Below are 23394 nucleotides of genomic sequence, written 5' to 3'. Positions count from 1 at the left end.
GACCCCCACAAGGGAAAATAGCAGGTGGCCATCGGGAACCTGGCTGTCGGTGTTTTGACAGTCGGGATCCTGACGTCGGGTAAATGCCTGTCTGTCGGGACCCCGTCCGGCACCCAGTAAGATGTAACGTAGTCATGATGATGCAATCGCGGCAAGTCACGTATCAAGCCCCCATATCCTCTCCTATTCCCTCCACTCACGCCCGCATCACCCTTCTGCTGTACCAGAAACTATGGTGTAAATGAACATTCTGGCCCTAACTGGGTTGCAATGTAACAGGTTTAAGTGCATTTATTGTTTTGCATGCAGGGTAAATACTGGCTGCTTTTGCATATAGCTACCAAATATCAGACTGTTTTATTTTTATACTGGAATTCAGAACCTGTAGTGCAACATGGCTTCGACAAGATGCAAGTTGTTCATTTGTTTTGGGCTTGCTCCTAACTCAGCTTCAGGCCCTCTCCACACTGAAAGCTTGTTACCAAAATGGTCCAAATAGAAACTGCCCTATTGTACCTTGTCCATGAAGACATGAGCGCCATCTTCTGGGGATGTATGAAATGACGATTGGAATTGGTGGATACAAGGTTCTGGCTTTGTCAGGGAAACTACCTTCATAAAAATACAACACAAAACAAGCTATGGGGTCTATGCATGAAGCTGGGAAAAGAGCGGATAACTGAGCTAGTGGAGTAATGGTGCCCATACACTAGTAAGATAGATTTATCTTCAGATCTGGCTGGTTGGAACAAAATCATGGTTATGGATGAGTGACAGTTTGGCAGTTTCCCAGCATTTCCAAGCAAATGGTCAACTGTCATTTGCTCTCATCCATAACCATGTTTTTGTTCCAACCAGCCAGATCTGAAGATAAATCTGCGTGTGTATGGCCACCTTAACTTTATCAAGTGCATGCTATAAATTTATAGGAAGACCCATCTATCTGTCCGTCCAGGCAAATCATTTCAGTGTAGCATGACCACGATCTTTCTGTACATATTTTGCTGACTAAATACACTGAAATATTTATAAGGATACCACTTACATTTCAACAGTTGTGTTTTTTAAATGTATATTTCTTTGGGATCCGGTCAGCATACCGGCATTTGGATTGAAAGCAGTTGGAATCCCATTGCCAGTGCTGGAATCCTGACTATTGGCATCTCGAACTTAAGTATCCTGGGGCTGGTTCGGGTTAGACCACAGGGGGGTGGCTATGGTTGGGCTGTATAGGAGAGTTTAGGGTTGCTGTGAAGGGGGAGCAAGGTTTAGGTCCTGAGGAGGAGGGAAAGGGTAGTGTTAGGCACTAAGAAGGGAGGGTTAGGCAACAAAGGGGGGTGTTAGGGTTAGGCATTAAGGGGACATGGTTAGGGTTAGGCACTATGTGGGGGTTAGGCTGCACCTAGCAGGTGTCTGAATTTTATATATCGGAATGCTGCTTTCTGTCTTCTGATTGCTGGCAGGGGTACTGATACTATAACATTTTATCTTGTACAAAGCATGGTATGGATTTGGGAGATCGGAAGCTTGGCTGAGCAAATTTGGTGTGTGGTTAAGTGAATGAGAGTGCAATAGCATGGCCTGATTTTTAAATGTTAGATAACCGAAATCAGTACAGTCTCATATGAGTCGATACAGTGAATATGCTGATGAAGAATCAAAGTGCCTGATTCATATTTGTATGGTTTGTGTACAATGTTTAGGAGTCTGCACTGGTGCAGAATGGGTCTTGAGCTGTCACTGTTCTACAAATTGAGGGCATGTCACCCCAGTTTTGAAGATGTGACAGGTCCAGGGTCTGCTTTGTTGGGTGATGGATCTAGGTCCAAGTCCTTGCAAACATGAATCAGGACGTAAGATGCTTGTAAAGTCCCTAGCTACTAGGAATAGGGGTGCTACACAACTGGGGGAGGCCAGTGTACAGATGTACGTGGGACTCTCCCACCTGGAAGACATTGTGCCGACCCATATTCTGTATAATATCACTGCCATATATCAGAGGAAAACACTGGACAAATGGTGCTTAAGGCCTCAACGTCTTTCACTGGTCTACATTTATATATTTATTAACAGTTTCTTATATAGCGCATACATATTACGCAGCGCTTTACAGATAATATTTGAACATTCACATCAGTCCCTGTGCCAGTGGAGCGGAGCTTACAATCTATATTCCGTACCACATGTACACGCACACACAGACAGTCTAGGGTTAATTTTGTTGGAAGCCAATTAACATATCTGGGTACTTGTGTATTTTGGCGGCGCCCGTCGTGGGCATCGTGTGCCTTAACTTTAAGGCACAGGACGCGACGCGATGGACGCTATTTCTCCATAGGCTTCAATGTTAAAATATTTTTAACATTGAACCCGATGGAGAAATCGGGTCCATCGCGTCGCGTCCTGTGCCTTAAAGTTAAGGCACAAGACGCGACCGACGCGACCGACACGATTTCTCCATAGGCTTCAATGTTAAAATATTTTTAACATTGAAATACTGTCGGTCGCGTCGGACTTGTGCCATTATAATGGCACAAGATCAAATGTAGTTGATAAAGTCCATGTAACATAGAAAACAATGGGAAATGGGCCAATATGGCCCATTTCTCATTGTATATGGCCCCGTCATGTCCAAATATAAATGCCCCCCATTGTCAGCGGCACCCCAGTATTGACGCCAACCCGAAGCGTGGCGAGCGTAGCGAGCCCGCGAGGGGCGGCGGTACGCGTCCTACGACCTTTTCATACCCCTACTATCCACGTCGGCGTGGAGTTGAGAATAGAATAGCGTGGCGAGCGCAGCGAGCCCCGCGAGGGGACGCGGATACCTTCACAGGTATCCGCGTCCCCACGCGGGCTTCACAGGTGTCCGCGTCCCCTCGTGGGGCTCGCTGCGCTCGCCACGCTTCGGGCTCGGTGGCTCGCTGCGCTCGCCACACTATTCTATTCTCAACTCCACGCCGACGTGGATAGTAGGGGTATGAAAAGGTCGGAGGACGCGCACCGCCGCCCCTCGCGGGCTCGCTGCGCTCGCCACGCTTGGGGTTGACGTCAATACTGGGGTGCCGCTCACAATGGGGGGGCAGTTATATTTGGACATGACGGGGACATATACAATGAAAAATGGGCCATATTGGCCCATTTCCCATTTTATTCCATGTAAAATGGACTTTATCAAGTCCATCTTATCTTGTGCCATTATAATGGCACAAGACCGACGCGACCGACACGATTTCAATGTTAAAATATTTTAACATTGAAGCCTATGGAGAAATCGCGTCCATCGCGTCGGTCGCGTCGTGTGCCATGTTAATGCACACGACGCGACGCGATGGACCCGATTTTTCACACACGATGGACGCGATCCTCATCGTGGGCGCCGCCAAAATACACAAGTACCCATATCTGTATATTTTTGGATTGTGGGAGGAAACCCGAGTACCCAGAGTAAATCCATGCAAGTAAGGGTCGAATATACAAACTCCGCACAGTTAGAGCCATGGTGGGGATCGAACCCATGACCTCAGTGCTGTGAGGCAGTAATGCTGACCATTACACCGTCCGTGCTGTCTACATCCAAGTATCCGGATGTGCTAGGACTGAGACACCCACGGTCATTGTCCTTAGATGCTCATATATCACTGGTTGCATATTTAGGCACACCATAAAAACTTGGCACCAGCCTTATGACTGGTGCTGATTCTCCATCTGCATATGTAAACGATTCTGCGGCTCTGTAAGCAATCACTATCCCAGCATCCGAAACAGGCCATCTCCATGCGTGCGCTTAGTTTTCTTCCTGTCACTGCCCATGAATACCAATACATACTCTGGTACTGTGCAACTCCCATGTGCACCAATGTGCGGACAGTCTATAAACTATAGGTGGTGTTAAGGCAGGGCTGGGCAACACCGGTCCTCCAGATGTTAATGAACTACACATCCCAGGATGCTTTGCATTAGTTTTGCTATGTGGCCATGCTGAAACTGATGCAAGGCATGCTGGGATGTGTAGTTCATCAACATCTGGAGGGCCGGTGTTGCCCAGCCCTGTGTTAAGGGGACTGGCCTATTCAGGTGTGGCACAGTCTGGTTCTCGTTGTCTCCTACTTTTGAGGTCTCATCTCCTGGAGATGTCCGCAGGAGGAGATGTGCTGGCCTCTCCAAAAGGCATTGATGTCCTATTGCTTGGCCGCACCCCCATGAAGGCAAAATTCTGCGATTATTGTATCTGCGAGAAGGAGGTAGGGCTAAATGATGCGGTTTAACAGCATGTAGCCCTGTCCCTTCTGCAAGGCAATTCATTCCTAGTATAATCATCTTCCTTGGGTGCTGGACAGTCAGCAAGTATGTCCATAGCAAACTTCTGGTGAAATGTTCTACAGATTCTGTGTTACTGTGGTATTGAATATTCATAAGGTACCTAATGGAGCACAACTTATTATTCCTTTAGTATCAGTAATACTTTGTATTAGGCTGAAGGTGGTGAAGAGGAGGTGATTGATCCTATACAAGGAATGTGGAGTATTATTTCTTGAGCGCTGGTGGAGGGTACACGCTGCCTGTGTATTTATTTACACTAAAATGTGAGGTCTGGCGTCTGGTCAACGCTGCCATCTTGGAAAAAAAAGGCATTAGCATCAATGGACCAGTCAGAGCTCTGTTGAGCCGCCACCATCTGACAACCAATGGTAGCCACCCTCAGGGTATTTAGAGAGCCTGCCTGAGCTAGTAGGTGTCAGTGCAAAAAGTCTTCCATGCAATTTAGATCTCCGAGTCTCCTGGCATATTTGGACTTCCTGGTTAATTTTGCCCAGCCAGCCTCCATATTCTGGAACCTGTTGGATTCCCGGTTGGCACCTCAACTTGATCTCCGACCTTCTTCTTCTGCCTCTACCTCTGCCTGTCTCAGTGTTACAGTCGGCGGCATTCAAGGACAATCCCTCTTTCTTTTTGGCTCCTCCTCCTCAACAACCAGCTCTTCCAGCTCTCCACTACCTGATTGTCTTCTTCATTCTTAAAATGTCTTCAGGGTCTTCATAATCATTCTTCAATATTTTTTTTCTTTTATTCGGAGTAGCTTTACCAGCAGTTGTGGTAAAAGGGCCTCAAAAATGCAATTTGTGATGAGTACATGAAATCTTTTATAGTATCCAAAGACGCTATTTGGGCTTTGTGCTTTTACTGTAATCTATGAGAAGAAGTATTATTAAACCTGCTTGGATTCATACTCCAGCCTCTAGGTCAGCAGTAGTTTCTGTATCTTATATGAACCCCTCAAATCCTCAGAGTAGAGAGGTACAGATGAAGCTATTCTCAACCATCCCGGTGCGACTAGTGTGCCCACGTGCCTAAGACATTAATTGTTCCGGGTAGCCATGTGATAATGAAGCATACTCATCGTGGCTACCGTGAGCGTGGCCACATCTGTAACTCATTTATTTGATAAAATAATGAAAAAATAAGGTACTCTTTACCTAGAAGGGCGCCCGTCGTGGTGATCGCAGGTGCATTTATGTCTGGCCGCGACGCGACCGACGCGATGCCCGCGATTTCCCATTGAAACCCATGTTAAACATGGAAATCGCGTCGGTCGCGTCGCGGCCGGCCATAAATGTACCCGCGATGCCCGCGACGCGATGCTCCCGATTTCCCATAGGAATCAATGTTAAATGGCCCGACCGACGTGATTTTACTGTTAAATGCCTCAATGGACCCGATGTGGCCATAGGAATCAATGTTAAATGGGCTACAGAGCCCAAATAGGCACAATCAACCCTTAAATGTCCCCCCAAATTTTTAACGCCACCCCACGATCCACGCCAACCCGAAGCGTGGCGAGCGCAGCGAGCCCGCGAGGGGCGGCGGTACGCGTCCTCCGACCTTTTCATGCCCTACTATCCACGTCGGCGTGGAGTTGAGAATAGAATAGTGTGGCGAGCGCAGCGAGCCACCGCGCCCGAAGCGTGGCGAGCGCAGCGAGCCCCGCGAGGGGACGCGGATACCTTCACAGGTAAACGCGTCCCCTCGCGGGCTTCACAGGTGTCCGTGGCCACGCGGACACCTGTGAAGTCCGCGAAGGGACGCGTTTACCTGTGAAGGTATCCGCGTCCCCTCGCGGGGCTCGCCACGCTTCGGGCGCGGTGGCTCGCTGCGCTCGCCACACTATTCTATTCTCAACTCCACGCCGACGTGGATAGTAGGGCATGAAAAGGTCGGAGGACGCGTACCGCCGCCCCTCGCGGGCTCGCTGCGCTCGCCACGCTTCGGGTTGGCGTGGATCGTGGGGTGGCGTTAAAAATTTGGGGGGACATTTAAGGGTTAATTGTGCCTATTTGGGCTCTGTAGCCCATTTAACATTGATTCCTATGGCCAAATCGCGGGCATTGAGGCATTTTACATGAAAATCGCGGTCAATCAGCCTTTTTAACATTGTTCCCTATGGGAAAATCGCGGTCATCGCGGGCAGCAGATTTTTATGTACCCGCGATTTACCCGCGATGCCCGCGATGACCGCGATTTTACCCCCGACGCCCGCGATTCCAATCGCTGGCGCCCTTCTAGGTAAAGAGTACCAAAAATAACAAGCAATCGTTTTCATATTCCCGGAGACAGCGGAAGGTGCTGCATTATATTTAGCAAAAGGAGTTAGCGTTTCCATCCCCACCTGACTTTATAGCACCGCAGTGGAAAAATGAAAGTGTAAGGTGGAATCTCTGCTCTCTTCCATCAAAAACTATTCGTTCAAATGACTTGTTGTGCTTATGAGGGTCAGTACGCCAAACTATAGAAAACATTTCACATAATTGAAGTACTTTGTCACATTGTCACTGCTTGTGACTGGATTGTCATAATCTTATGTAATATTGGGTGAGATTTACTAAGCCTTGAAATTAGATAAACTGCCAACCAATCAGCTCCTACAGTACATGTCATTTTTCAAACACTGACATGACAGTTAGAAGCTGATTGGCTGGTTGTTTATCACTCTCCATTTTATCACTTTTCAAGCATAGTACATCTGGCCCATTGGGTGGTGCTGTCCCACGGGGTGGTCCAACCCCTCTGTGAATTCTTCTGTGTATAAGCAATACTACTGTGGGCAATATGTGTAAGCAACACTACTGTGTGGTAAACATGTATAAGGAGTACTACTGTGTAGCGTAACTTGAATGAGAGGCACTAATGTGTGTCATAATGTAAATAAGGGGCACTACTATATGGTGTAATATGAATCAAGGTCACTACACGCAGTGTAATGTGAATATGATTGTGCTACTGTGTGGCGTTATTTGAATTTGAGATACTATTGTGAGACCACTGACTCCTTATAAGTATGATAGGTGGGGCAAAAACCCTGCCACTGGCCCAGGCTCCACCCATTGGGGGGGAGGGGGGTTAACCGGGAGGTTCCCTGTCTGAACAAATAATCGATGCTGGTGTGCATGCCTGCAATGTGTATTAATGGGAGACAGAGGGCCTGGCTGCAATCGGCAGCTCACAGAATGCTGGGCATGTGCCCCACAGTGAAAGCAAACAGGATACGTGGCTCAACATTCCCACAAGTCCACACCCCTTTTTAAGGACATGCCCCCTTTTCAGGAGTCACGGGTCACAGATTAATAATGTTCGGAGATATGCATTAGCAGTAGATGAACTTAGTGGCAGCTTAATATTTTGGTTTGATTAAGCATTAGGTGTGGGTGAGGGGTGGGGGCTTGGACTGCACGGGTGCCAGATGACGGCCCAACAGTCGGAATCTCGGTGGTCAGTATACCAACATCGGAATCCAGACTGCCCAAATGTCTGAGAGTCAGGGTCTATTTAGGACCCCATAGAGGGAGAATAGAACCTGTGGCTAGCGCAGCAAGCCGTAAGGGGCTTCTTTGTGCTCACCCCTCTGTCGGAGTACTGACGGTCAGGATTCCGATGTCGGTCTACTGACCATCATAATCCTGACTGTTGGCCCGTCAAAACCACCACCCGGACTGCACACCTTACATCTAAACATAATGAGTGGTGCCACCATGTTAACACTTGTAGCTCCACACAGGGAAAAAAAAGAGACAACGCAGGTCCATACTCTATATTCTTAACACTGCTAATTATAATAATCTCTGGAGACGTTGCCTCAAATTGACTCTATATTATAATGCAAAGTTCCTTATCACGATTCTGATTAGTAGTGGTTTAGTGGCTGGCTCAGTCCTCGGTGCAGGTCTTACGCATATAACATATCAGCCACGGCCACACAAATCCAACTGCTAGTAGCTTTATATTTCTCTAATATATCATTTAACCAGGTTTGTATCCAATTAACTTGATTTGTTTTCCAAGCTGGGATTTACTTGACAGTAGTTCAGATAAAATTCCATTATGTGGAGGTTTTGGTTTGCGAGTCGAATAATGTTGGTACATTCCAGTGGCAGAAAACCTTGGCACAATACATGCAAAAGCAGTTTCTGATTTAGAAGAAGATTTAGAGGAACATGTGATAGATTACTGTGGGCGATACATTTTGCAGCTGTTAGGTCTCAGACTTAACTTGAGATTGCGTTTGCTGTGTCCGCTGCACACTATACACAGCCAGTTCAGTAACAGAATGTTTTCATTTTTCAAATCATTAACGACAGATGATTTTTTACTATTTAGAGAACTTCTACTTTCCAGGAAATGGGAATAAAATAAGTAAGGCTATATCGCAGCAGCTTGGACATGTACAACAGCGTTTGTAATTTGTTGCGCAGTAATCACCACTGGGACCTGGGCCCTGATTCTGGTTGGGAAACTGCGAACTGGGCCCTGATTCTGGTTGGGAAACTGCGAAGCTCGCAATCATTTTGCAATTACGGCGTTAGTTTGCGTGGGATGTGACTTTAGTGAGCTGGGCTTTCTCTTTTCATGTTCGCATCCCATGCAACTACCCCATCCTGTTTCAACCACCAGGGCCGCCATTAGGGGGGGGACCATGGGAACAAGTGTTCCAGGCCCTACCACTCTGAAAAGAGAGGAGGGCCCAGTCCACTCTGCTGGCTTGGATGCTAGTCCAGTGTCGGGCCACCCGCTGTTGTACACAGCGATCACTGCTGCCTGAGCGTGCATATGTAATGAGCGGGTCTCTGCTTGTGCATATGTAATGAGCGGGTCCCGTGAATATGTAATGAGCAGCTCATTCAATATTCACTGCGCTGGGTCCCTGCTCATGCATATGTAATGAGCGGAGACCTGCTCATTACATATGCGCATAAGAGGAGACACTGCAGGCAGCAGTCCTGCTGAAAGTGATCAAGGAGCTGGGTGGGAGACGATGCGCTGCAGCCTAGTCCACTGGCTTCTGATGCCACCCGCCCGCTCTTCGCTCCCACGCAGCTGCAGGAATCAGGACAGGGCATAGAGCTTGACAGAGGAGGGGAGTGCAGAGCACCCAGCGCTACCTGGAAGTGCAGATTCTGGGAGCGCTGGCGTGCAGCACACCCTTGTCAATGAGCAAGTTACACCCCAGACAATGAGCATGTATTCTCCCATGGCAAAGACCATGTAACTGCCCCCTGGTAATTACATCATAGCAACAAGCATGTAACTCCCCCATGTCAATGAGTGAGAAACTCCCCAGGGCAACTAGCATGTATATGCCCCAGAATACAGGGGTAAATCAACTGGTTACCGTGTATAATATTTAAATTGTAAGCGCTTCAGATTCACCAGCCATGATTTGGACATTCCCTAGCAATAAGGTATGGTGGCATGTTTGGCCAATGCTTTCCTATGACAGCAGATGGCAGAACTGGAAAAAGGGTTGGGGCAACATTAAGGTGTGGTCATAAGAATTGAAGGGTGTGGTTGTGCTGTGCAGTAGCACATCAGGGTAATGTTTGATACACACCAGAACGATCATGATCGTGAGCAGATCATGAAATGATCGTATGATGGTCGCACGATCTGTTGGAGCACACGATCTGCATGCAATCTGATCAAGATCCAATCATGATCTGTATCCAGTTGAATGGATCTTTTACAAATCGTGACTGCAGCAGGAAGGATCTCCAAAATTACCAGAGGGGACGCGCTTCGGATCGGAATCGGATTTAAAACATACATACAATCAGTCGAGATTGCCTCGAAATTGGGGGGAATTGAGACCAAATCGTTCTGGTGTGTACCCTACATTAGCTAAATCATTGTCTGCCTTTATCTTGAATATAGAGGGTAATTCAGACCTGAGCGCACAGCCGTGAATTCACATGGCAGCTGATTATCGACTTTTTCCATCACAACGTTGAGCAAGTCTCTGGTTACTCTGAGCCTGCGATGACTGGTGTCCAGTGTAAAAAAAAAAAAACAGTTGATGGTGAGCCTAATAGGTTGGGATTTGGTTGAGATTTGGACATATTTGCACAGCTGCGAATAGATTTGTACCCATACAAATCTATTTGCATAACGTGCTCATTAATTTGCAAGGTGGCATTTCACCCTAGTAGTAGTAGTAGTAGTAGTAGTACGTTTATTTATAAGGCGCCGCAAAGTGTCCGCAGCGCCGTACATAGCAAACAAAAAACAAATTACAAGGTAACGTACAGGGTGTGTTGAAAAATACAGTATGAATAGGGGTATAGCTGGTAGAAATAAAATCAGCATCAGTTCAGAAGTAGGTGTCAAAATTGTCGAGGAGGCTGAAGATGAAGTAGAGGAAGGGATGAACAGGGCAGGAGCAATGGTGAGGTAAAGAGGTAGGGTGAGTACGTGAGGAAGGATGACCCTACTCATAAGAGTTAACATACTAAAAATAGGTGGGTGGACGAACGAAAAACAATAGGATAAGTAGGAATGGAGGGGAACGGAGGCAGGATAGGAGGATCAAAAGAGGTTAGGAGGAGGGATAGGCTAGTCAAAAAAAAGTGGGTTTTGAGGGAGCGCTCGAAGGAGGTAAGGGAATCAGAAAGCCTGATGGGTGGAGGGAGGTTCCAGTGCAGGGGGGCAGCGCGAGAGAAGTCTTGAGGGGCGGCAGCAACTTTGCAGCCCACAGTACAGCTGCCTCTATTAAATGGCGGCGGCAGCAACTTTGCAGCCCACTGTACAGCTGCCTCTATTAAATGTAGGCACCACTCGCATAGAATGATTTCTAATTCGAACTGAAATGACGCTACGGTATATTTAAACTGTACAGAGCAGATACTGTACTTGACTTGTTATGCTCATTTATTACACAATTAAGCTCCGAGCGCTAGTTTATTCTAAAAAGTGAATTGATTGATCTCTTCAGCAAGGAGACAATAACATGCTATCACAGAGGTTAAAATAAAATATGTTCCTAATGTCTGTGATGGAAATTCCACTGTTTACCTTATAAATACACCAGTAAGGCAGGCGCTATTGTTTGTACTATTTCAAGTTGTTTCACATACTTTAAATGACTTTGGGGGAAATTTACTAAGATGTGTATTCTACTTCACATGTGATGTTGCTATGGGCAACCAATCAGATCCTGTCTACTATCTTCTAGGGTGCTAAATAAATAAGCAGTAGATTCTGATTGGTTGCCCATAGAAACATCACATGTGAAGTAGAATACACATCTTAGTAAATTTCCCCCTTTTACTCACAAATATATACAGCAAGTTAAAATGTAGGGACTTAGCATTGATTTTAAAGGGGCAATTATATTCAATACCAGTTATAATCAATGCCCCTTTAAATTTAGCCGGTGAAAAGGCTGAAGATGCGGCAGGCTTTGAAAAGCGCTGCATGGTACATTTAGATCTCTCACCCTAAAGAGTATGTGAAGACATTATTTTACATTTTGTTCACGCTCAGTGGACAGGGTTCATCCGGGAGGCAAGGCAGTTCTGCATTCAGCCAATGGGAGGCGTTGCCATCCTGAAGGGGGCATGGCCTCATGGGCTTATCCCTCTTGGGGGAATGCCCAGCAGTTATGGAGATGCTGGGCTGCATTAAGCTCTCCCTGCACTGTGAATAGATGCAGCAGTACAGGTGATCGGTAATGGAACTCTTCGGATTTGCGTTACACTGCTACACTATGAAGGGTGAACCATTAGGATGACCACAGGAAGGTCAACAGGCCTTAGGTAGACACACTCAAAAGGTCGACATGGATTTAGGTTGACAGGGTCATTAGGTCGACATAAGCATTAGGTCAACATGGGGAAGGTTGACAGTCAAAAGGTCGACATGGGGTTTTCACAGTTTTTGTCTTGACAGAGTCAATATGGACACCTTATCGGTGCCCACGTCCCCTCACATGGTTCGCTGTGCCCATCATGCTCTGGGTGCGGTGCCACGCTATGCTCAGCACAATATTGTATTCTGCCACCATGCCCTAGTGGATGGTAGGGTAATACCACCTGTTGGCACATGTCAACCTACAGAGTGTGCTTATGTGCTGTGCTACAGTCACTAAGCCATCAGCACAGAGGGTGGTTATGTGCTGTGCTACTGTCACTAAGCTACCAGTACAGAGGGTGGTTATGTGCTGTGCTACTGTCACTAAGCTGCCAGTACAGAGTGTGCTTATGTGCTGTGCTACTGTCACTAAGCTGCCTGTACAGAGTGTGCTTATGTGCTGTGCTACTGTCACTAAGCTGCCAGTACAGAGGGTGGTTATGTGCTGTGCTACTGTCACTAAGCTGCCTGTACAGAGTGTGCTTATGTGCTGTGCTACTGTCACTAAGCTGCCAGTACAGAGAGTGGTTATGTGCTGTGCTGCTGTCACTAAGCCGCCTGTACAGAGTGTGCTTATGTGCTGTGCTGCTGTCACTAAGCTGCCAGTGCAGAGGGTGGTTATGTGCTGTGCTACTGTCACTAAGCTGCCATCACAGAGTGTGCTTATGTGCTGTGCTACGGTCACTAAGCCACCTATACCGAGGGTGCTTATGTGCTGTGCTACTGTCACTAAGCTGCCAGCACAGAGGGTGCTTATGTGCTGTGCTACTGTCACTAAGCTGCCAGCACAGAGGGTGCTTATGTGCTGTGCTACTGTCACTAAGCTGACAGTATAGAGTGTGCTTATGTGCTGTGCTACTGTCAGTAAGCTACCAGTATAAAGTGTGCATATGTGCTGTGCTACTGTCACTAAGCCGCCAATACAGAGGGTGCTTATGTGCTGTGCTACTGTCACTAAGCCGTCAGAACAGAGGGTGCTTATGTGCTGTGCTACTGTCACTAAGCTGCCAGTGCAGAGGGTGCCTATGTGCTGTGATACTGGCACTAAGCCACCGGTGCAGAGGGTGGTTATGTGCTGTGATACTGTCACTAAGCTGCCAGTACAGAGGGTGGTTATGTGCTGTGCTACTGTCACTAAGCCACGTATACCGAGGGTGTTTATGTGCTGTGCTACCATCACTAAGCTGCCAGTACAGAGTGTGCTTATGTGCTGTGCTTCCGTCTCTTAAGCCGCCTCTACTGAGGGTGCTTATGTGCTGTGCTACTGTCACTAAGCTGCCAGCACAGAGGGTGCTTATGTGCTGTGCTACTGTCACTAAGCTGACAGTATAGAGTGTGCTTATGTGCTGTGCTACTGTCACTAAGCTACCAGTATAGAGTTTGCTTATGTGCTGTGCTACTGCCACTAAGCCGCCAGTACAGAGGGTGCTTATGTGCTGTGATACTGTCACTAAGCGGCCAGAACAGAGGGTGCTTATGTGCTGTGCTACTGTCACTAAGCTGCCAGTGCACAGGGTGCCTATGTGCTGTGATACTGGCACTAAGCCACCTGTGCAGAGGGTGGTTATGTTCTGTGCTACTGTCACTAAGCTGCCAGTACAGAGTGTGCTTATGTGCTGTGCTTCTGTCTCTAAGCCACCTCTACTGAGGGTGCTTATGTGCTGTGCTACTGTCACTAAGCTGCCAGTACAGAGGGTGGTTATGTGCTGTGCTACTGTCTCTAAGCTGCCAGTACAGAGGGTGGTTATGTGCTGTGCTACTGTCACTAAGCCGCCAGTGCAGGGTGTGCTTATATACTGTGCTACTGTCACTAAGCCACCAGTGCAGAGGGTGCTTATGTGCTGTGCTGCTTTCACTAAGCCACCATCGCTTCAGGACACTTTACCATTTCCAAGCAGAGTCCACATGGATGGTAAAGCTTGGAAAAAGGTCACTAAATGAAAAAAAAATCCCAATCGACTCATGTCGGTCTTTTCATGCGTCGACCCATAGGCGTTTCTATAATAGGGCAATGTGTGCGGTGCAGGCTCCTTTGTAGAGGGGCACCCACATTGCACCCATACATTATTTTTACTCTTCTGGCATCCCGGGGCGGCATCTTGCCACTTGAGACGCAAATCACTCAGAAAATGGCCACGGTGCCCATTTCCGCATGTCCACTGGATATGTCCCCGGGAACAAGGCGCGGGCACCATGTTCCCGAAGACCTGTGCATGCGCAGTAGACTATGGCAAAATGCCAGATTCTACTCGCCACCAGCGAGGAGGCCCGTTGCGGAGGCTGCACGCGGGTCCTCTCCTCTCTTGATACGCCCCTTTGTTGACTACAGTCATGTTGACCAATTTTGATCGTATCAAGTTTGTTTGTGTCGACCTTTCGAACATGTCAACCATATGTATGACAACTGACGAACTAGACATTGTGTGACAGCCGTCCAGATGCCGAACTACAGAGAAGAAGATAGGACATTTGGAGGGAGAGAGCGGTGAGACAAATCCCCAGCTGCCCTGTATATAATACTATAGCATCCTGGATGTGTATGTACAGTATGTATAAAACTTTTTTTTTTAAACAAAATATTGTTTTCAGGATACGTTCCACTTTAAATAGGGTAAAATTAGAAGGTAAAGAACAACATCTGGGAATGTACAGAAGACCTGGAATGCAAAGGGCATGTCTAATTAGAGGTTCTGAGAAGTCTCTCCAGGGAAACATACTCTGAAGTCAAAATGACTAATGTACGCTTGTCAAAATACACTATTTCAGCTTTCTATTAGGGCGCTGCTAATAATCACTAGTTATAAATAACCACACGGGTACAACTAGTCACTGTCATGGTGCTGCAGGCGTCCCTCGGCCTTTAAAGAGTTAAATAGCTGTACATCTGTTCCACTGTCAAAGTGGGACCGGTTCTTAACTTTCCAGAATAAAGGCCTCCATTGTTCTCCCAAGTTCCTGAACTTGGAGGTGTAGTTACTGCCATCTGGTGGTGGAATTAGTAAGTGATCTTTGAAAAAGGAATGTGCTGAGAAGGAAATATTTTAGTAAGCCCCTCTGCCGATAAGTCATGTATTCACTATCATGCTTTCATAAGTAATCGGGGTATAAAAAGCGTACGACTGCAGCCAACGTAAGTGTCTCATACTTTTAATTACTGCTCTGTCCTGATTTATTCCAAGATGATTCTTGATAATGATATTTGTATGTTTTCCTAAACTGTTTCCAGTTTATAGAGACAACGTAAAAAAAAATCTGCATGTCTTAAGGTATAGATGTGGTTCTTGTTACTACTGCACAATGTAACGCAATGATGCATGATATAATATGGTCTATCTCCCAAGAATAGGCTGAATGGTTTATATATGCAGTAGTCATAAAGACCACTAGGTGGCAGTATTGAAAACTGGCTTTGGTGCGATGTATGTTGCATGTGGTTACAGACACAAAACATTCTGCAAAAACCGCAGTCATTTTTAATCTCTGATGTTTTTATTTGTTTATGTGCAGAGAAAGGTAGCAGGACTGAAAACATTATTAGTCATGCTTGCTACACGCACTGCAATGGCGTTTAACATATTTGTATGTGCGTTTTTTGGTATATTATCCATTTTAGCGGATTAGCTCAGACAGGCTGTAGTACCTGTTCTCTGAGTTTGGAAAGATTGTATTTTTTTTTACTTAGGCTTCGTTAAGTACAAGTAAGTAGGCTTCTGATATTGAATGAACACTTATCTTAAAGTGCACTTGTGTTGTTTTGAGAAATGCTCAAATAATAGTAAGGACAGAGTAAAAGCTTAATTCTAGTGTATAATTATTAACAATTAGTAGCTAGCATAGGGCTTTGTTTGCGGCTGAAGATTTTTAGACAGTAACCTCGCGTTACCATTCAGAGCCAGTGGTCTACTCACAGGGTCCGATGTTCGGCGTATGTGCCTGCGCAGCAGCATTTCTGCGCATGTGTATACGCTGGGTGCGTGCGAACTCGGCCATAAGACTGGTCGCCAAGTGCACGCTCCCAGCCTTGCAAGCGGAGGGTGGAGCGGGGCGTGGGGTGTTGGACCGCCATTATTCGATGGTCGGAGACCTTTGAAAGATGGGGGAGGTTCCCACTGGCATGCGAATGGACGTTCATGTAAAACATCCCTTCACGTCCCTTGCTCTTCGAATTCTAACCATTCACTAGGCGGGGATTGGGTCATTTGCAAGGGTGCGTGCACGCATCCGAGTGACAGAACCAGAATAAGGCCCACAGGGCGGTCTAAGGGCATTTTCTAAGCGATCTGACCAGATCGCTTAGAAAATGCCCCTATATCTCTCCGTGTGTGGGATCGATAGCAATGCATGGCCCTGGGCAGAGCCAGTGTTCTCACCGGAAAACACTGGCCCTGACAGATCGCTCAGCACATCGCTGTACAGCGCAACCCTTCAAACACAAATCCACTGGTTTTTAACAGTGCCAGTGTGAACACAAAGCTCAGGAAGCAATGGTACATATACTACTGTGCAAGACTCTGGCTACGTTCCCCTACAACTGGCCACCGCCTACTTTCCTAACACACAGCGAGTACTTGTCTGCCCCTGTAATATTTGTGTATTTAAGCTTTATATTCCTGCCATGGTTCACTTTTTGGGGCAAGATGCAGCAAGTGGCCAAACATCAGAAAAGTCCTATCACCACGAGAGCCGTCACTTGCTTAAATCTTAAGGTGTACTGTGTTAATACTCGCCATTTTGCATGTGGAGAGTGACGGGATGCTGCATCCCCCCCAGCCCAGGGAGGAGACTGTCAGCTGTGCTTTGGGAGGTGGAAATGGAGCCAGCCGTCATCAAGCCCCGTCCCAGACAGGAAGTACCGTGAACCGCAGGTTTACGAGGAGGGAGTGGGGCTAAAATTATGCAGTTTGCATCATTGCTGCAAATCGCAGAATTTAACCTGCCTAGTGAGAGGAGGGAGATCCAGGGGCATGCAGGAGACTTACCCGCCTTTCCGAGGGGCTGGGAGGGTGACACTATTTTTTTAAAACTGCAAAACCAAGTTGATTTTGCCAAGTAACTGGTTGTTGCTTTAAAAAAATGGGAAGACTTTCCCAAAATCTCTCACTTTCTGATTCTCAGACTCTACTACATTAGGCCCTTGGTCTCATTCATCTCATATTTCTTAACTGTAAACATAAAAAGTCACTTTATCTTCTGTGAAGTTTAGGTTGTGTGTAAACTGGACACATTGTAGACAAAGGAAAGCTTATATTTTCAAGTACAGTCCGATCTATAGGAAAATGAGCGTGTATTGATTCTCTTTGTATGTTACTGCAAATAAAAGACTCTACGAGAGCCACTTACTGAAGGCTTAGCTTCAGCAATGTCATTGATGCCAAGGCTACTTGACCCCATACACCGTGTAATATAAACACTACACTACTTTGGTGTAATCAGGTCATATAGGAAGATTGCTTTATGAATTCTCAGATGATTGGTATTTGTAAATACTTCCTTCTCTTTGGATTATTGATTTGTTTCTATTAGTAGGTAAAAACAAATATCCATTAATAACCACATATTTTGTTATCTGTTATGTACTGTATAGCAATCAGTGTTGATCTCCTCGGATCAGAACTCAAAACCTTTCCTCATACTTGTACGGTATTCAATTGTCCTGGTCGATTTGCGTGATAAAGTCATTTAATAAATAGACAGGCATTAATGTAATAATCACAGGCAATTATAAAGATTCAAAATGGTTATGTTTATCTTTAATGTTCATACTCACCTATTGGGAGTGAAAGGGATTATTTTCCCTATTGGCAAAATATTAGGGGGGGAGGGACAAAACCAGGGTTTTTTTTATTAATGTTTTTTTGTTGTTGATAATCCAACAAGTAACTAGGCTTTGGTATGATTTATTTTACAACTTTTAATTAAACTAACTTTTTACTGCTTATTTTTCCTATTATGGGTATGGGATCCCGGTGCTTAGGATGCCGCCAATATGGGCTCCAACAATGGCATCTTGACGCTGAGGATTCATATATATTCTAACCCTCCCTACCTGGAGCCCAACACCCCCCCCCCCCAAACCTAACAATAACCATTCCCTCCTAGTGACTACCTTTAACCACAGCGCTTGAGTGCCTAACCCTATCTAATTAGTGTCTAGCCCTTCCTTCTTAGTGCTCACAATAAAGTTTGAAGGGTCATGTATGGGGAGACTAAAAGAGTATTAAAGCATTTTGTCTAAACACATACCATCTATTACTGTGCAGGGCCATCTTATCATTGTAGGCTATGGACAAGGCCATGCGCTAGGGCCCCTGCCAAACTATTTATGGGAGCAAAAAAAAAATAATCATAACATACCACACCTGTGGTCCTGGGCCAACTCTCCACATTTTCCCATACAGTGAATGGCTATCAGCACTCTAATTTGTGGATAGCTACAACCAGCATGCTAATAGTCATTCACTGTCTGGCAGCAGGCTGAGAGTATGCTGCCTAGCTGTTCTGATTGTGTGACCACCACCCACCTCTGCTCGAATGCCCATAGAATTCTGGGGTCCTGGGCTGCTCCCCAGGGTGCTTATACATTAAGATGGCCCTTCTGCTGACCCTCCCCCCCCCCACACCTTTTTCATCCCCTCCTCTCTTTCCTCGTTCTTTATGTCTTCATTTATTTGTACTATATTATAGATGGATATGTTACTTTTGGATTACTTTCCTTGTATTAAGCGGTGCCGCTATTACCTTACTAGATTCATGGTCAACTACATTATTGTATTCTTGGTACCCTATGTCAACTTCACAAAAATACTCTTGACACACGATTGATATATTCATGATAATGTTTATTCATTATTGATAGCTTACATATTTAATGCAACATTTTTTTAGCCCTCATGCCGGATGATCACCTTTTTTCTTTTTGTTTCCTACGATGATGTGGTACCATATATTATGTATTACTTGACACGTATCCATTGATGTCTATAATGTCTTTTCAATACAAAATACAATCAAAATTTCTTTAAAAAAATGGCCCTTCTGCTGTGATGCAATTGCTTTGTAGAGTAGTGCCGGGAGACTCACAGCCGCGATCAGTAGTGTTAAAGCCCCATTACCTGAACGCTGTGAATTTGAAATAAAAGGTCAAAATCAACGTGGGTTTACATTTTAAAATATTGGTGATTCCAAACTTTTGGCTGACTCTGCAAAATGTTATGGCTGCCTGCATATTGTCAATGCTGACTTTAAATAAACATCATACAGGAGAAGTAAAAAAAAAAAGGGGGGGGGCAGCCAGGTGACCAAAGAGCAGTCAACCAGTTGCCTTGAGGGGAAGGGGGAGGCAAAAAGGTGGAAGGTACAGGAGCAGGCATGGTGCCCCGATAATGTCTTCTGTGAGCGAAGGTGGGACCAAAATGATGCATTTCCGTGTGATCCATATTGTCAGTCCCCTGGACCAGCCAGAGGAAGCTAGCACCCCCCCCCCCAAAAAAAAAAAAAACGGCACCATTGTTCACTTATCACTAACCTTTACTCAAGCTGCATTTCCAATTGTGAGTCATACATTTTGCAAATGTTTTTATTAGTCTCCAACAGCATTGTCCAGCACTATCAGAAAGTGAAAAATGCTAAATCCAAATAGGCATTTTTAGAAAAGCTTTTATAAATGTTCTCTTTCCAAACTGAGAGTTACCTCTTGTCCTGATGCGGCATCCATCACTCAATAACCTTGTGATAAAAATTGATAACATGCAAATTCATCGCATGTCGCTCAGCCACCCCTTCCTGCTAGGTGCAGTAATTGCCATCTACGGCCAATGTAAAAATGTTCTTCCCAGCATTTAGTATGATTAGTCTGGAGATCCAGGACCAGTTACTAATAACACAGCCAACGTGATGCCGCTACAGTTTTTACTACAAAATTACCCATGACCTAATTACTTTCTAAAATTCACTTCTTCACTTAATCTGATGCTTATTAAATCTGACACCAAGTGAAGCTGCATACATTGTAGCTCATATTCACGCACGCCAATCAGCAATGCCGCATCACAGATGGGCTTCATTAACCCGGCGTCATTGTGGTGGAAAGTTGTTACACGGACGCTCAGGTGGGTCATTATGGCCCAGGTAAATTTTATGCCTGATTTTTGAATTTTAATGATAATTTCAAAAAATTTGTAGTAAATTTGTGATAATTAACTATTAAATGAGGTATTTTGATAAAATAAAAAGTTGTAAAAGAATAGAGAAGGATTTAAAAAATTATCTACACTCTTCAAAAAAATCAACAAAGTTCACCACTTCTGTGTTCTTAATACAAAAAGTAAACTTTAATACAAAAAAAAATTCAATTTTCATTGACTTATGCTTGAGATACGCACGCGCGTCTCAGTTTCCGGGCGGCGGGGCGACGGGAACCCTGTCCGTCTCCGCTTCAGGGAGACGGACAGGGTTAGGGGGGGTACGGGGAGGCGGTGGGGACCCCGGGTGACCGCCGACAAGCCAGCGGGGACCCGGGGGAAGGCGTCGGAAGGGGACGCGCGCACATCTTGTGCATACGCGTCCCCTTTCGCATATACAGATGGTGGGTGGCGGGGGATGGCGGCTGGCGTCGCCATCGCCATCCCCTGCAAAGAAGAGACCCGCTCCATCTGTATGTGAAAAATTAAAACAATACAAAAACAAAATCATTCTTACAACTAATCAGTTTCCCCCAGCTCATTAATACACTTTTTTGGAGTTTGCGCTCATTTAGTTCTCTGCGTTGACCAGAGGTTTGGCAATGTCGCATAACTAGCTAAATAGATACATGTAATTTAAAATTCCTGGGCCCAACCTTAATAGTGCCCAGGTTAACTTTATGTTTTTATCAGTGTAACAGTACTTAAAAAAAGTGTTTTTTTAATAATAAAAGTATTTCTTCAGTCAGCTTCCCTCTACCATATTATACAATGTACTTAATTATTGCTAGGTCTAATCTGACTTGTTGCTATGGGAAACTTCTTCACTTGCCGTCTTCTACAGTCTTTATCTTTAGAAGGTTTGACACATTCCCCTCATAGTATGTTAAGGTGGACATACATCAAGGCGATTTGGTCCGATTTTCGGACGATTGCGACCAATCGGCCGTAAAATCGGACCAAATCGCCTGTCCCTGACATGTAGCCGGGTCCGATGCGCGGTCCTGTGCGCATCGGACCCGACTAGGTGGTCGGACGGGCTGCCCGTCCGACCACCCGTTCTGGGGCGGGCGGAAGCAGGGACGCATGCGATCCATCACAACGGATCGCATGTTTCCCTGCCGCCGGGACCTTCCCGGCGGCTCTCACTCCATCGGGTGTCCGTACACTGCTGCGAGACGTCGCAGGCAGTGTATGGGCACCTTAAGGAGTCATGTACGATAGACTCATTGGCTAGACCTATATTCAGAAGATCCACATGGCTTCTTTTTTTGTTGTCTCTTGATGGCGTCCCGCATCCCAAACCATTCCTCCCAACATTTAGACAAGTGAAGTTGGAGCACAATAAGCCTTCAGTCTACCAAAACTCATCCTGGATTCAACCAGAAATGCCCATTTTTTCAAAGGTATTCTTATTTGTACTATCCCATTATAATTGGGCCAATTCAACACATGTTGCTTGCAATAAGTTAGCCAAGGATGCACCTCTCATGGTGCCAGATGTACTAAGCTTCTAAAAGTGATAAAATGGAGAGTGATAAACCACCAACCAATCAGCTCCTACCTAACATTTTTCAAACAAAGCCTGTGACATGGCCAGTAGGAGCTGATTGGCTGGTTGTTTATCACTCTCCATTTTATCACTTTTGAAGCTTAGTACATCTGGCCTAGAGTCATCATTCTTTTTGTGATATTGTAGACCAGGGGAGGATCCAAAGGGGGTGGGGTGGGGCTGCAGTGCAGTTCACATTTGTTCTATAAATTCAAATAAAAGATGTGCATAAAAAAGATTACATTTCCTATATAAGGTAAACATGACAGGACACTGTGATGAATAAATATGTTTGCTCTGCAATTTTCACACCTATTTTGATCAATTCACTTAGCACTCAAAGGGTTAAAGCCATTAAATTGCATATATGCCATTGAAGAGTGTCAAAATAATGAAAGAAATATAGCAATGACCATTTAACAATTATTTATAAATATTAACAAATTAATTTTTGACAAAGATACATTTCTGGATTCGGCATGAAAAGCCTGCGGTCGGGATACCGGCGTTCAAAATCCCGACGCTGGAATCCCGAACGCCGAAATCCCGACAAGGGGGGGACACGGATCGCCCCCCCTTGCGGGCTCGCCACGCTCGGCACACTAATTTATTCTCCCTCCGAGGGTGTCGTGGACACCCACAGGGGGAGAAAGTGTCGGGATTTCGGCATTAGGGATTCCGGCGTCTGGATTTTGAACGCCGGGATCCCGACCGCCGGGATTTAAACTGCATCCCACATTTCTGTCTAACTCAAGAAACAGTGTTATTTTCCTGCTCTGAATTCACAGCAACTTTGATATCACAGATACATATAATTGTACAAATTGAGTCTCCAATGTCCAAAATGCGTACCTGTTTTCGGTCCTAAGATTTGAGACCATCAAAATGCAAAGGTTCTTAGCTGTTCTAAAAAAAAAAAAGAGAGAGAATATTCCATATTTCAGAATTTGGGATATGGGAGACTCCACCTGTACTTTGATATTCTGGGAGCAGTGTTTGAAGTGTGTGTGTGTGGGGGGGGACTGGGTGGAACTGAGTTCCACCACCTCTAACGGTAGAGGGAACCGAGTTCCACCTCTACCACAGCCCTGAACAGTAATTCCAACAAAAAGCCTGTCCCAGTGGCTTCTTCTTCTGGCATGGCATATGTAATGTAAAGTTAAGATGAACAACTCTGTACATTATGTGTATAAGGGGCAGTACTGTGTGATTAAATATGAATCAAGGGCAACACATTCAGTTGTAATGTGTATACGATTGTGCTACCATGTGTTGTGGGACCATTATCCCTTTATGGGTTGTAGGGCACATATTCCATGGCTCTGGTCTATGCTCTGCCCAATGTAAGGGAGGTGGGGGTGTTATGCGAACGGAGTTCCACCACCTCTCCAGAACCACTTTAAGCTCTGTCTGGGAGTGAGACTTATGCTAGGTACACACCATAACGATCATGATCGTGAGTAGATCGTGAACAGATTGTGAGAT

At 45.6% G+C, this 23394-nt stretch overlaps 1 long non-coding RNA gene across 1 annotated transcript in view; it reads left to right on the top strand.

Annotated features, from left to right (window-relative positions):
- The window catches only part of LOC146059563 (uncharacterized), a 389618-nt gene that overhangs the window by 200396 nt on the left and 165828 nt on the right, over nt 1-23394 (top strand). The window lies entirely within an intron of this gene.

Source organism: Crinia signifera, chromosome 2 (genome assembly GCF_055691185.1).
Source record: "Crinia signifera chromosome 2, ASM5569118v1, whole genome shotgun sequence".
In the NCBI taxonomy this organism is placed as follows: Eukaryota; Metazoa; Chordata; class Amphibia; order Anura; family Myobatrachidae; genus Crinia; species Crinia signifera.
Note: the sequence above shows the minus strand (reverse complement) of the source record. Positions and strands in the feature narration are given on the sequence as shown.